Raw genomic sequence first — 14,626 nt, forward strand, 5'->3', positions numbered from 1 at the left:
ATGGCAGCACAAAGCTAATCAGCTCTGTCTCCTTCAGGTGCTCAGTAGAATGATTGTTAAAATAATGACAGCAGTTTTAATGCCAGAAAAGGTGGAAGTGAGTAATGGGTAAGAATGAAGGAGCAGATAAAGACCACTAGAGAAATAATGGCATTCAGGTCTTTGTGTGTTTGGAAGAAAATGCAGCAACATCTATCAAAATTAAAGACATATCTACTCTTTGATCCAGAAATTTCATTTTTAGGCTCCCCCCCCCCCACCGCTACAGATATACTGGTATAGGTAGGTAAAGCAGAAGACTAGTTACATAACACATGATCTATCTGTATGATAGACTACCACGCAGTCTTGAAAAAGAATGAGGTTATGGTGAGATGAAACTATCTTTGAGACATATGAAGAAAGAAACCCTCCAGAACACCGTGCTTTCATTTGTGCAAAATACAAAGGTCTATTGACAGACATAGAGGTTTGTGTATGTTTAGACTATTTATGGAAAGATATACATAAGACTGTCAATACTGCTTTACTTTGGGTTGGGGATGGTGGTGAGGGAATAAGGAATGGAGAAGGAAGAAGGCTTGGTTTTCTTTACATACACTTTTGCATCATTTAAATTCATTATGGTAAGCTTGTACTCTATTCCCAGCAAAAATAGTGTATAATAAAAAGGAAGCATATGCTTTTTGCACATCTGCCAAATGCTGAGCCTCTCATTGCCCCAGATACTTATTGAACACACATTGTTTGCTGCACACCCTGCTAGCCCAACTCCGGGAGGAAGTGGCAAAGATACAGTTCATGCTTTGGGGGAACTTACTGTCCAGGTGGGAAGCAAAATGTATTGACATACTTATTCTACAAGTCCGAGGGAAAATTTAACCTTCACTAGGGAACTGGAGAAGATTTTACAGAGCTGGTTTGAAAGGTATTGGTAGTAGAATTTTGAGACCTGAAGATGGATGAACAGGGTGTGGAATTCCAGGCAGAGAGAACAATGGGAGGAAGATACAGAACAGGAATGGGAGCCAAAGATACAGAACAGGAAACGGACAATCACATTGTGCCTCCTCATCTGCTTGCTTTCCCATTAGAAATCCTTTCTTTTGGGTTACAGTATCATTTGCTTTCAGAAGTCTTTGTGAGAATGCAGACAATTTTGACTGAGGTAAGCGAATAGATTCAGTGGGGGTACTAATAAACCAGCTCCCTCCCAAACCCCCATGACTGGATTTGTAACATTTGCCAATTTCCATGGCGTAAGTATTCCCACCATGGCTGCCTTCAAGCTCCCAATACAAAATGGAAGTTAGGAAGAGACACACATAATCTACTCTTTTAAGCTCGACAGAGCTTGCTCCATCAAGTCATTGGATATATCAGAATCTCAGAGTAGCAGAGATAAAAGAGATGTTGAAGAAATTTTTTAAATGAACCTTAGCTACACAGGGGGAAATAAAGGTGTTTGCACAATGTCAGAGGAAGTGGCTGAATTGGGACACTATCTTTTACCTTTTAGTTTAGGGAAATTTCTATTTTTCCTTGGAAATCACTAATATAATAGAGGGAATGGAACATGGGACTGTGTCATTTTGAGGGAGCAAGAAGGTATAAAGAAAAGCAGAGAGGTTTCTCCTAGAGAGCAGAGGAGGGTAGGGTTCTGGAATGTGTCTTGGTCAACAGGAAGGGTCTGTGTGTTCGGGGTTATATGAAAGGACTGTAGCTGGGAGGAAGGGTCACAGTTGAAGAGATTTTAGGGGGAGGGCTTGGAAGACAAAATCCCCAATGGCACAGTTTTGTTTGGGACTGACTTTTCTTTCTGGAACAGGAACATAATAAGCTGACCTGATATATGGAAAAGAAACATTGGGCAAGTCCCATCCATGTCCTTACCATCTGTGTGCACTTGGATAAGTTATTTCCCCTCTGCAGGGGTCAGAACCTTCCTCCTTAAAGGGAGGCCAGGAGATGGGGGTTAGGAGATTGTTTCCCAGGACCCTTCTAGAGTGACATTCTCTGAGCCTGTGAATCAGTTGCTCTGTGAAGAAGCCCCAACAACCATAAATGGGGGACATGGGGGAAGAGTTGGTAGAGCCTGATGGGTTTATTTATTTATACTCAATCTGAGATAGGCAAAGAGAAATTAAGAGCAGAAGGTAAAAGTGAGGTTTCTTTTTAAGCGTATGGCAGGTCCAGAGAACAGAAGATAGATTAGGCAAAAACAGGACAGAGGTTCCTCTTTATTATGTCATACATTATAAAGACATGACAGCCCATGCTGAAAACTCTTCAGTGGGGACACAGTACCTTCAGGGTGAGATCCAAATTCCTTTGCATGAGTATAGGGACCTCCATTTTCTGCCCTCGCTTATCTTTCCATTTTCCTCTCCTGAACCCCCCAGTCCACCCCCCTCCCCCACAATATCCAGGAGCACACACTGCTTGCTAACATGCTATGGTTCAGTCCTCAGACTTTGCACAGACCCCCTCCTGGAATGCTCTCCCCATCACATCTGCTGGGCAAATATCTACTGCTTCTTTGAAATCTTCTCCAGCATTCCAGTGTCTTCCTTAATTCTTTCTAACATGGCAACCTCCCCCTGCCCTGCCTCGAGATAGAGAAAATCATTCCCTTCTCTGACTGCAGCCATTCTGTGTGCATGCCATTTTCATGGCAATATGGCAATTTTATTGCAAGTTTCTGTTTTTATCTTCCCCACTTCACTGTGAGCTCAGGAAGGCAGGTAACTCCTATCTTGGTTCCTGAGGTTGTAACAATGACAACTGTTGGAGCTGGTGACTGACTCCCAAATGCTGGTAAAACCAAAAAGAAAGAAGGGGAATAAAGCTGCTCTGTAGCCCTCTAGAGTGCCACTGTGGGAGAGAGAGTCAGGTGTGGCAGCCAGATGCAAGGGCTTTTGCTGAAGGCCAAATGGGAGTGCTGATCTACCAAGACCCTCCAATTGTTTTTAGCTGAGCCCCTAAGGGAAATTAAGTGAAGATCCCAGGGGGGCAGGAAGGTTGTAATGATACTATAGAGCAAGGTTAGTGAAAGCCTTGTTCAAGGCAGCTCCATGCTGAGCTCCAATAAAGTCATTCTCTCTGGAGGGGAAGATCCTTCCTCAGCTCCCATGCAAACCCATCCCACTGCTAAGGGCTGGAGTGGATGCTGTGACATGCCACCCAAATCCTCCTTCAGCACTGAGAGACTCACTGCACCCACCTTCCTTCACCTTCCATAGATGCTGATCTCTAGAGTATGCTCTAATAAACTTCTTGCATGCCAAACTCCATCCTGGAGTTTGCTTCCTGAGGAACTTATCCTAGTGGATACTATCAGCCTGCTGTTAGGGGCTGTTGAGATTAGCAGAGTGGTCAAACTTGGTAGGTTGGGGTGATGACCTCTTGAGACAGGAGCAGGAACTGAGACTACAGGCAGAATGGTGACCCCATCAGGGCTACCATGGGAGCCACAGAGAGGACTGGGGTCAATAGATGTCATCAGAGTGGTGCTTAGCCCTGGCCCCCAAGTAGCAGCCTGCCATGGCCATCTGGGACAACTTCAGCAGCAGTGGGGAGGTAGCAGTCGGAGTGAGTCATACCTGTGATATCACACCAGCAGGAGCTCTCAGTGTGATGCCGTCTCACAAGGTGCTCTCAACCATGGCTACACCTTAGACTCACTTCCAAGTACTGATTTCAGGTCTTGACCTTGAGAGATTCTGGCTTCATTGGGCTGCAGTAAGGCGGAAGCCCTTGCATGTCTTTTTTTTTTTTTTTTTTTAAGATTTATTTATTTATTTGAGAGAGAGAGTGTGCAGGGGGAAGGGCAGAGGGAAAGAGAGAGGGAGAGAAGCAGACTCCCCATAGCACAGAGCCTGACTCAGGGCTTGAGCTCATGACCCTGACCCTGAGATCATGACCTGAGCCAAAATCAAGAGTCAGATGCTTAACCTACTGAGCCACCCAGGTACCCCCCCACTTGCATGTTTTAAAGGGTTGATTTCTAGTGTGCAGCTCTGGTTGAAAACTACCAAGATGGTGAAAAGATGATACACTCTGAAATCAAACAGAGTTGGGTTTGAATCCTGGTCCTACTGGTGGCTAGGGAACTTCAGCATGTAGTTAATTTTCTGAGCTTCTATTTCCTCATCTGTAAAATCTGGTAAATCACATATTTTATAGAAATATTGAAAGGGAAATATGCTAATAGTAATAGCAATGATGGTGATAGTAGCCTTCAATCGGTGGAGCTATTATCATGGTCATTGTCATTACGATTTGTGTTCATACTTGGCCTTATACTCCTCCTCTTCCAGGGTACAGCACCCTATTGGTAGACTTGCCTTTCTTAGCTCCTGCTCTATTATGGGGGAGACCTGTCCCCTTATCCCAGCTGTTGCTACCTGAAGTCCAGCAAACTGTAGCTACAGCAGCTAAATGCAAACCTACTGCCCCTGCTGGGGTTGACCAGATGATCCAACATTGGCATCCATGGTTGCATTTCTGCTCACACCTGGAATAACACGTGCAGCAGTTCAGCCCTTCAAGATGACACTGGCAGGTATATGGCTGCTGTGTGGAAAAGTAAGCAAGATAGGTTTTGCTCATACATAAAGGCAGCAATAAGGCCCAGGATACTTAAATGATTTCCCCAGAATTGCAGCAGTTACCATGCAGCTTTGAACAAGTTCCTTTTCCTCTCTGTGCCTTAGTTTCTTGTTCTGAAAAATATGGGTGGCTGATCTGGAAAAATGAGTACTCTGCTCAGTTTGGTGCTGCTGATTCTCCAAACATTCCCCTTCCCCACCCCAAGCAGATGCCTTGGGGGACTAACATCATGCCTGCTTTTTCCCACAGAGACTCCAATGTCAAAAGTCAGGGCTCTGAGAGATGCCATTTCACAATAAGGGACCTGAGAGTCTGCCCTGGCCACTGCCCACCCTAGGTACCCTCAGCCCCGCCCCCCAAGGGTTGTAAGTTTCCCCATTTCTCCTCCTGCCATTGAGAACTTTAAATAGCCTCCAGCACACTATGTGGCTGCCAGAAGTTTTAATTAAATAATGTCCAGCTGTCAGAAAAGCTGTTATAAACGGTCCTTTTGTCTGCACCACTGTCTGGGAAGCCAGGAAGGAGAGAACTCAAGGGTTATAAATATGAAGGCAGAAGTTCAGTGGGCAGCCTGGGGGCAACAGCTTTTGGCACCCTGAAAAACCACTGGAGGGATTTTTTTTTAATATGTTAATTAGTCCATGGAAGGGTTCCTAGCCCTGGCTCTGTGACTGGATTTGCATGTGGGATAACCTGAAAAGGGACTGGGGAAACTGGTGTCCTTTTCTAGAGCTGCTTCTCCTAGGCTGCAATCAGCATCCCTTTTACAATCCAGATGGGAAAGTAAAGAGGGCAGGGTGGGTGCTGGCAATCCAGAGACAGTTTTCCGATGAACTTTCATGATTGCTTCCCTCTTCCCCTTCCTTCTTTTTGTCCCTCCTTCCTCCCTTTCAACATACACTCTTGAGTCTCTATGATGTTTGAGAGTTCTCTCTAATAATGAGGAATATGGGGACGAAATGCACATTTACTGAGTATATATTAAGGGCTAGATATTTTGTATATATTATTCCATTTAACTATCACAGAACACCCAGGAGATAATTATTATAAAACTCGATATTGTAGATGAGGGAGTTGAGGCTCTTTGAGATTATACAACTTTGCCAGGTCACACAGCCTGTAATGCAAGGCCTGGGGATTAGAACTCCATTAGCCTGTCATCTCCACTGGGACAGAGGCCGAACATCTTTTGGGTATTGTTTTGCTAGGGTGCTGCAAAGTACCTGGCACATAGAGGACTTGAGAAATATTGATGAAAGGAGGAAAGGAAGGGAGAGAAGGAGGAGAGAGGAAACCCACTCAGTTGTGTCACACACCAAAGCCAATGACTTCTCTATCATGGCACATTTTCTCTGGAGAGTACAGGCAGGCAGGTATAAACCAGTTAAATGTATAAAACAGTTGAGGGAAAGGAGTTGCTAAAATGTGTACAAAAACATCATGATTAGAAAGCAGACAATTGGTTTCAAGAGTCATAGAGGAGGTGGAGCTAAAATGCTATGGGTATTCAGAGGAGGGAAGCATCACTTCCAGCTGCAGGAATGGGGGCTTCATGGAGGAGGCCAAATTTGTGCCTTAAAGGATGAGGGGGACTTGGACACTGAGAGATGAATGGCAGGTAGGCTGATCAGATAGAAGAGATGGGGGAGACTCATAAATAACCTACCAAGGAAGGGATAGACCAATGGTCAGGGAGCCACTTGGATGGGAACCCAAACTTCATAGTGTTCTGGTAAGGTGCCTGGGATTAATCTGGTAATGCCATGGGTGAGGGAGAGGTGCCCAGGGCAAAGGCAATCCAGGCTGAATGAGCCTGAATCTGATTTACACGCATGTGTGTGTATGTGCATGCACATGCTGAGCAGGGGTGGTTGGTACTTTTTCCTGAGCTTAGGTGCCATTTGGCCCAAGTGGAAATTTGTCTGTTTCCTTGGTGGCTCTGTCATATGCAGGTCTGCCATTAACCTCTATCTAGGCATTCTGCTGATGGGTTCTGCAGCAGCAGAAGAGGTGTGGAGTGACTCCCAGAATGGGCATATTCTGGCATATTCTGGTGGGTAGAGGACTTAGACCCTGGCCTTCCCCTAGCAGACAGGGTCAGGTGTGGCACCAACAAAGCTGGTTTTGGGAGTAGAAGATACAGCCCAGGGACTTGGGAGCTGGAAGGGGCTAGGAGGATAAGGGCTCTGACTTCTCTTCTCTATTTGTCCCCAACATCCTGCAACGCGCCACCCCCAGTAGCACAGAGCACCTGGCCTAGTGCCCAGGGTGCATGAAGGCTTCCTGAGGCTATTGTTGAGTTGTCCCTCACTTTTGCCAGACATTCCCTGAGAGTGACAGGAACAAACAGTTCACTGGCTTGGGGATCATTAAATAATGACAGCCAGTGCACTCACCTTTGTGGACAGACCATCTGGCAGCATCCCCAAAGGCCAAATGGGAACTCCCAGGGCTGTTTCAAGAGGCATGGATGTTCAATATGAGAAGAGCTGAGGTGGACAGACTCAGGATTACCTTGATAAGAGCCCTCCCCAGCACAACACAAGAGCCCAGCCAAAGGTGACTGTCACTTTCTAGTGAAGGAGTCGTCCTTTGCCTGCCACAAAAACTTGGCTGTTCCATTGATGGGGAGCCCTTGGAGCTAGCTTTAGAGCAGGTGGTGTAGACAATTCTCCACAGGATGGGATTCCAGGAACAGGGGTGGAGGATTCTAGGGACACTAGATATGAAGTAGAGATTTTGAATTTGGCATATCTGTCATCAGGTCCAGACAGGTATCCTGTTACCTGCCTGGGTGGCCTTGGGCATGTCTCTAAATGTCTCTGGGCCTTGATTTTCATTTTATAAACATTCATTCAGTAAGCCCTTCGTGAGCACCTACTGTGTGCAAAATGCTGTGTTAGGTACTAAGGGGGCGGGCAGCAGAGAAAAGTATATGATCTCTGCTCTCATGGAGCTTCCAGTCTAGTGGAAGTAAGCAAGTAATCACACAAATAAATGCATTATAACACATTGCGGTAAATGTTCTAAGGGAAATGTAGTGGGTGCTATGGGAGAACCCATTAGGCTGGCCTGGGAAGACCTCTTTGAAGAAGTGCCTGGGAGCTGATACCTGAAGGGTAAGTACAAATTATAAGAATCAGACTTGGAGGAAGGTCTTGTGCAAAGGCCCTGAGGAGCGGAGCACAGTAACCTGTTTTAGGAGCTGAAGTTAAACCTGTGTGGCCAGAATGCAGTGAGCAAGGGGCAAAGTGGAGTAACATGAGTCTGGGGATGGAGGGCAAGAGAAGGGCCGATCAACCAAGAGAAGCCCATCAACCAAGAGAAGGATTGGGGACTTTACCCCGTGGTTGTCGGGAGACCGTTGCTCAATTTTGAAAAGAGTGGGATGGCTAGATTCACATGCTAAAAATAAAATAAACAATCAGAGATGGAAAAAAACCAACAAAACCACAAAATAGTTGGACTTCCCTGCAAGGGAAAAAAGAGATATGAACAAGGATTTTCACGTTATAGCATCTACCCCCATGGGAATAATCTACTAGCAGAACAAAGAATTATGTACAAAATATTCATTATAGTTAAAAAGACCCAAACCACTCTGGCTGTTGTGTGAAGAGAATAAACATAATAAATCTGTAGTGTTTGCTTTGAGCTAAGCAAGACAAAGGCAGGGCCTCAGCCCCAAAGGGACCAGAAGCAATGATTCTCAACCTTGGCTGTACTTTAGAGACACCTGCAATGATAGCCAGCTTCCAAAAGGCCCCCCAAAAGCCTTACTTCCTGGTATACATGTCCCTAGGCAGCCCCTCCCACTCTGAATAGGACTATCCTATTCAATGTAACCAAGTGGATATTGTGGAGACAATGGAGTATGACTTTAAGGCAAGGTCACAAAAGACACTGTGGCTTCTGTCTTGCTCTCTCTTAGATCACTTGCCCTGGGGAAAGCTAGCTGCCATGTTGTGAGGATGATCAAATAACCCTATAGAGAGATCCATGTGGCAAGTCATCCAGGCCTCCAGCCAACAGCCAAGTGAAAGAGAACCTCTTAGGAAACAGGTCCTCCAGTCCCAGCTAACATCTTGATTGTAACCTCATGAAGGACCCTGAGCCAGAACCACTAAGCCACTCCTAGATTCCTGACACACAGAAGCTGTCAGAGAATGCTTATCTATCGCTTTAAGTCATTAAGTGATCTGTTGCAAAACTTTAGGTAATCAATCAGTGTTCCTAGGAGATTTTAAAAATACTGATGCTCAAGCCCCATCCCTGGAGATTCTGATTCTTTTGGTCTGGGGTAAAGTCCAGGCATTGGTGTGTCTAAAACCCTCCAATAACTCCAATATACAACCAAGATTGAGAACCACTGACTAGAGCACTGCATAGGTCAACAAAGAAGGCTTAGGTACGAGGTATTGCCTCAACTTCCAGAGCTAGAACTTTGTTTATGCTGAGGGTTCTATCCTGGAGGAGGCAAAAACCCAGTTTGTGGATCAGAGCCCTGGGTCACTGTGGACTTATAGTCAGGTTCCCTTAGTGTCCACAGCTTCTGACCATGGGATACCTAAATTTACCTAAGGATACAGGTCTATAGAAAGGAATTGAGTGGCATTAGCTGAGGGGAGAAGAGAGGTTCAGAACCAGGCAGGTAAATCCACCTTTTACAGACAACAGCTTTGACTCGTAAACCCTCTCTGCAGTCCTACACATTTGGGATGAAGGTGTGCAGGATGCCCCACTGGAGTGATGGACAGCTGTCCTGCTTCCTCCCACCTGCCATTGTGTTTTCCACCAAGACCCCATTCTTGCCTCTGAATATGTTCTTTGAAAACTTTATGAGCAATGATGACAGCTGATTCCAAAAACCTTTGTGCATCCCCAAGTTTCCATGGTTAACGGGACATTGTTCCCATCTCTGAACAATAAGTCAGGGGCCCGACAGTCTCTTTGCTCTCCTTCGTGTTACCTCCCTGATGAAACCTGCAATAAAGTAATTAAAATGATTGTAAAGGGAGTCCTAGGAGATGAAAGACGCTGATGAGACAGGCAGATGCTGTGAGCTCACCCAGCTCTCTCAGCGCTGCATGCCAGGGGTGACTGGGCTGGTGTCCTGTGATTCGCCTAAGAATGGGCACTGGTACCAGCTGCATCTGTGTGATACCTTCTGAGCACAGAAGCACTGATAGACATTTTTTTGAGCACCTGTAACATGCTAGGTGTAGGAGATACAGAATGTAGTAAGATCCTCTTCCTGTTCTCAAGGAGCTCTTAGCTTGGTAGAAACAAATAAGGAAAGAGATAATAGAATATGATGAGTACTGCACTTGGGGACCCGTGATAGCCCAGAGGAGGCACTGCACTTGGCCCAAGAAGTCTCTGGAGGAAGTGAGATCTGAGGTGTTTTGTTACCTGGGCAAAGATGGAGGGAAGTCAATACAAGAGGAGCAGAAAGTACAATGTACAGGTGTAGGAGCTTGAGGCTTTTCAGGGAATTGCAAGCATCTCCTCGTGGGTCTAAACATTTTCCTTGGATCTACAGCTTAGGATTGTGGCCTAAAGGCAGCTGGCGAGCAACACCTCTTTGAGTACCAGGCTATACACGAGGGGCACACAGTGGGCAGAATTAACGATTTCCCATCACCCCACCCTGCTGCATACCCAGATCCTACTCTTCCTTTTCACCAACTGTGGATGACCCTCCCCTTAATTGCTCCAGCCCCGTCTCTAGAACCAGGACTTTGATTTGCTTGACCCACTGAAACCCTGGCTACTAGCCAGTTTCTTCCTTCTGTCTCCTGCCTATGTCTTGTTAAAACTGGCTACCATGTAATCAACCTTTCTGACTCTCAGATGGGCCTCGGGGCCTTCTCTTATGAACTGTGTCCATAGGCAGCCTTAGCATTTGTAAGTGTTTTACTGGACTAGGAACTGGACAGAGTTGGCCTGGGGAGGGAGAAACCCAAATGCCGGAAGGGATTCCAAGAGACACATCTGGAAGGGACACAGGCATTAAGAGTAGGGCACCCCTGGGGGGTGCCTGGGTGGTTCATTTGGTTAAGTATCCAACTCTTGGTTTTGGTTCAGGTCATGATCTCACAGTGGTGAGATCGAACTCCACATGGGGCTCCGCACTTAGTGTGGAGTCTGCTTGAGATTCTCTCCCTCTCCTTCTTCCCTCCCCCTTCCCCATGCTCTCTCTCTCTGTAGAATAAATAAAAAAATCTTTAAAAAAAAGGAGTAGGGAACCCTGGATTCCTATGGGGGAAATGTGTTATATGGAGTGAGGCGTTAACCAGCATAAAACCCTGGGTAAGAAGGTAAGAGGCTCCTGGGTATTTTCTACTTCCTGTCAGTGGCCCTAGAACAGGAGTCACAGTGTAGATGCCTTCTGTGCATGCAAGGCCAGGAAGATTGTGTAAATGGGTCATCTGGCCAGTGAAACCAGGGAGGGGGTCGGCACAGAGCAAATAGGAGAGCCCACATCCATCTAATGGGGGATGCTGCTGCTTAGTCCCAGCCAGTTGCTGCCATGTGGGAATGCAGGTGCAGTGTAACTAGACACTGGAATCTCTCAAGATAAACCAAAAATCTGGATTCTCATGGAAAATAATTGCCAGTTCGTTTACATAAAAACAAACAAAAAACACATATACCTAGAAAAGATGAAGGCAACATGGTTTTTGAATTTTAGCAATTCCCCCACATAAGACAAACAGAGCAACTAGAGACCAAAACTACAGACAGTGACAGCAAACCAGGTGATGAGCTACTCCCATGAACCCTAAAACACACAAGTAAATGGGGACAAATCACTAAACCCCATGCCCTGCGTGGTCTCAGCATCTACGTGGGAGGCAGCAGAGGGAATGGTCAGGTACTTGATGGAGCTGAGAAAAGAATCATACCCAAATAGCCAACAGATGCTCCCTGGGAAGCAGGGAGGTGGGGTAGCAATTTGAAAACAGCAGGTGAAAAACGGGAAGTTCTGCCCAGGCGAGAGAGTTTCATAGTCATGGGGGGGAAGGGAAGAGACACCTTTGTAATTGCTCCAAGGAAGGCTGCCAAAGAGACGCGGTAGTCCCACTCCCTTTTGGGGGCTGGGACGGGGCAGCTTGTGTCCCACTGGAGTTTTGGGACTGTCTGCTGTGCAGGGCTCAAGTCCGCCATATTAATAAAGAGACAGGAAAGGTTGGCACCACCCCCTAACCCCCCATACACACACCGGTGTTTCCCACTGGCCTCCAGGACTCCTCTCAGTGGCCCTTCCCCTGCCTCGCTTGCCCAGCCTTTGTCAGAAGGAAGCCTAGCAGCAAGGGCCTCAGAACAGGCTCAGGACAGGGCTGAATGAGGGGCCGGGGAAGGCCGGCCAATTGTGCAGCTGTGGGTTGTGTTACTACCCACAACACGCACGTGAACATCGGCCTCCACAGGCTTCCTCTGGATCCTGGAAGAAGAAAAGCATGGGCTCAACCGCTTAGGTGCAACAATTTTGTGCCAGGAAGACACTTTTCTTTGTTCAAAGCACTTTGCAGTCTCCTGTTTTGACTCAACAGGACAAACTCGACGACTTAAAATGGATGCAATTCCAACCAGTTTAGATTTTTGTACCCATTGAGAGTCCATGAAACTCAAGTCAAGGAATCTTTTGAAGAAAGACAACAGTTGTACTCCAACAGGACCATCCAGTTTAAGGTCAAACATCAGTAGTCAGCAAGGACTACTTGAACACTGTTAGGCTTTTAAGAATCCTATGGCAGCAGAAAGAAAAAGAGGATAATTGAATTGGAAAAAGAAATAACAGGTTTAAGCAAGACAATGAAAACTTGCTTACGAAAAGAACACAGAACAACAGGAGGCTGGATCAAAGCCACATGCCTGGTGAAGAATCTGGAAGCAAAGAACATATTACCCAAGGGCACATCAGAACACATTTTACCAGCTGCCTTAAGCAGTCTTCCTTTGGAAAATTTCAAGATTCTTGAACAAGATCAACAAGATAAAATGTTTCTAAGTCCCTAAAACAGACCTTCATTTAAGATTAGCTTGCTTAGGACTTGATGCCCATCCTTCATTCTATTCAAAGGTAAAAATATTTAAGGAAATTATGCCAAAATTGGGTATTTGATAAAGTTTTACTTGAAGTAACATTGTTACTGTATAATTTATGAAGACTTGATTACAAAAAAAGATGGAAACTTTCTATGAAATTTTTATTTGAAAAAGAATGAAAGTGCCTTTCATGAGAATTATAGACTTAGAGATTTTGCCAGGAAATTGTATGCTTGCAAGGTGTTTGTGGTTCTTTTTTTTTTTTTTTTAAGATTTTATTTATTTATTTGACAGAGAGAGACACACAGCAAGACAGGGAACACAAGCAGGGGGAGTGGGAGAGGGAGAAGCAGGCTTCCCGCCGAGCAGGGAAGACTACTTTTAGGGATGCCTGGGTGGCTTAGTCAGTTAAGTGTCTGCCTTCGGCTCAGGTCATGATCCCGTGGTCCTGGGATCGAGTCCTGCATGGGGCTCCCTGCTCAGTGGGGAGCCTGCTTCTCCCTCTGCCTGCCGCTCTCCCTGCTTGTGCTCTCTCTCTCTCTGACAAATAAATAAAATCTTAAAAAAAAAATAAAACTACTTTTAAAGAACTGTTTTTGACAATGGGTTTAATTTCTATTAGAAAACAATTTTTTTTCCCTGTACCTTTTGGGATATTGCATTCTAGATAAGATGCTAAGTAGGAGTTAAGCAACATAAAATATACTTAAAAAAAAAAAGAAAGAAACTGGAAGGTTCTGCCCAATCTACTAGTGGGTGAATGCAAGGGGTCTGTGGCAATGTCTGAAGGGATGGAGCAGTTCAGACCCTGTGAATGTTGAGAACTGACCAGCCAGGCATCCCCAAAACAGGGTCCACATACTGACGAGAAATTGCTGGGTGTGGGATCAAAACTGAGTAAAGAGGAGTAATAGAATCAAAAGAAAAAGAAGGTCCATATAAAAATGGGGTAGGTGAACAGAGCCAGGAAATCTCAGAAGATGAGTTGCCATATTTTTAAATACAACACAAAAGCAACCAAAGAAAGAGCCCTGTGCAGTTAGAAAAGCTACCCTGAACGAGGGCCTCCTTCACAAAGTTCAGGAAAATTGCATTTACTTAAAAATAAACATTAGAAAAATGTTGAGGGTGAAAGACACACAAAATTATTATTAGAACAAAGAGAATAAGGAACATAGTAACGTCTTTATAGGTGGCGAAAGTATGCTAGAAAGAGACACCTACAAAACAAATCAAAACTGTAACCTAGGGGCACCTGGGTGACTCAGTCAGTTAAGCGTCTGCCTTCTGCTCAGATCATGGTCCCAGGGTCCTGGGATCGAGCCCCGCATTGGGCTCCCTGCTCGGCAGGAAGCCTGCTTCTCCCTCTCCCACTCCCCCTGTTCCCTCTCTCACTGTGTCTCTCTCTGTCAAATAATAAAATCTTAAAAAAAAAAATCTGCAACTTATTACTTCAAAATGAGCTAAAAAACATTAAAGAAATGACATCATCATCCACATAAGTGAGAGTCGTAATAATCATAACCTCAGAAGTCACATGACAAATCAGGAAAATGTTAGAAGAAAAGAAAAGATAAAAGTCATTTCAGAAATGAAGACCCAAACTAGAGGGAACACGAGAATAAATAGACATAGTAAAGAATGCCTTACAGATACAGAAAGTAAAAAGGAAGAAAATTGTTAAGACTAAAAAGAAGTGGGGAAAAAAAAGAAGATAAAAGGAATTTGAGAGAAAATGAAAATACCGAAAGAGGCATGGACTATCTTATATGTAGCAATAGGGGTCCCTAAAAAACAAGACCAAAGCCAGGGGAAAGAACAAATACTAGAAATTATGATTTCAGGAAACTTTCCTGAAATAACAACAATAATGAAATATCTGAACCTACATATTGAAAGAACACATGCACACAGTGTACCTGAAAAATTGAGCCTGAATGATGGAAAGCAAGACATTTTG

General features: G+C 45.0%; 1 protein-coding gene and 1 pseudogene across 1 annotated transcript in view; one reads left to right on the top strand and one right to left on the bottom strand.

Moving 5' to 3' along the window:
- Nucleotides 1–14,626, bottom strand: part of ASIC2 (acid sensing ion channel subunit 2) — a 1,112,496-nt gene that overhangs the window by 471,836 nt on the left and 626,034 nt on the right. The gene's annotated exons all lie outside the window — the stretch shown is intronic.
- On the top strand, nucleotides 11,962–12,636 carry LOC118540349 (THAP domain-containing protein 2 pseudogene; annotated as a pseudogene).

The sequence above is a fragment of the Halichoerus grypus genome, chromosome 2 (assembly GCF_964656455.1).
Source record: "Halichoerus grypus chromosome 2, mHalGry1.hap1.1, whole genome shotgun sequence".
Classification (NCBI taxonomy): Eukaryota; Metazoa; Chordata; class Mammalia; order Carnivora; family Phocidae; genus Halichoerus; species Halichoerus grypus.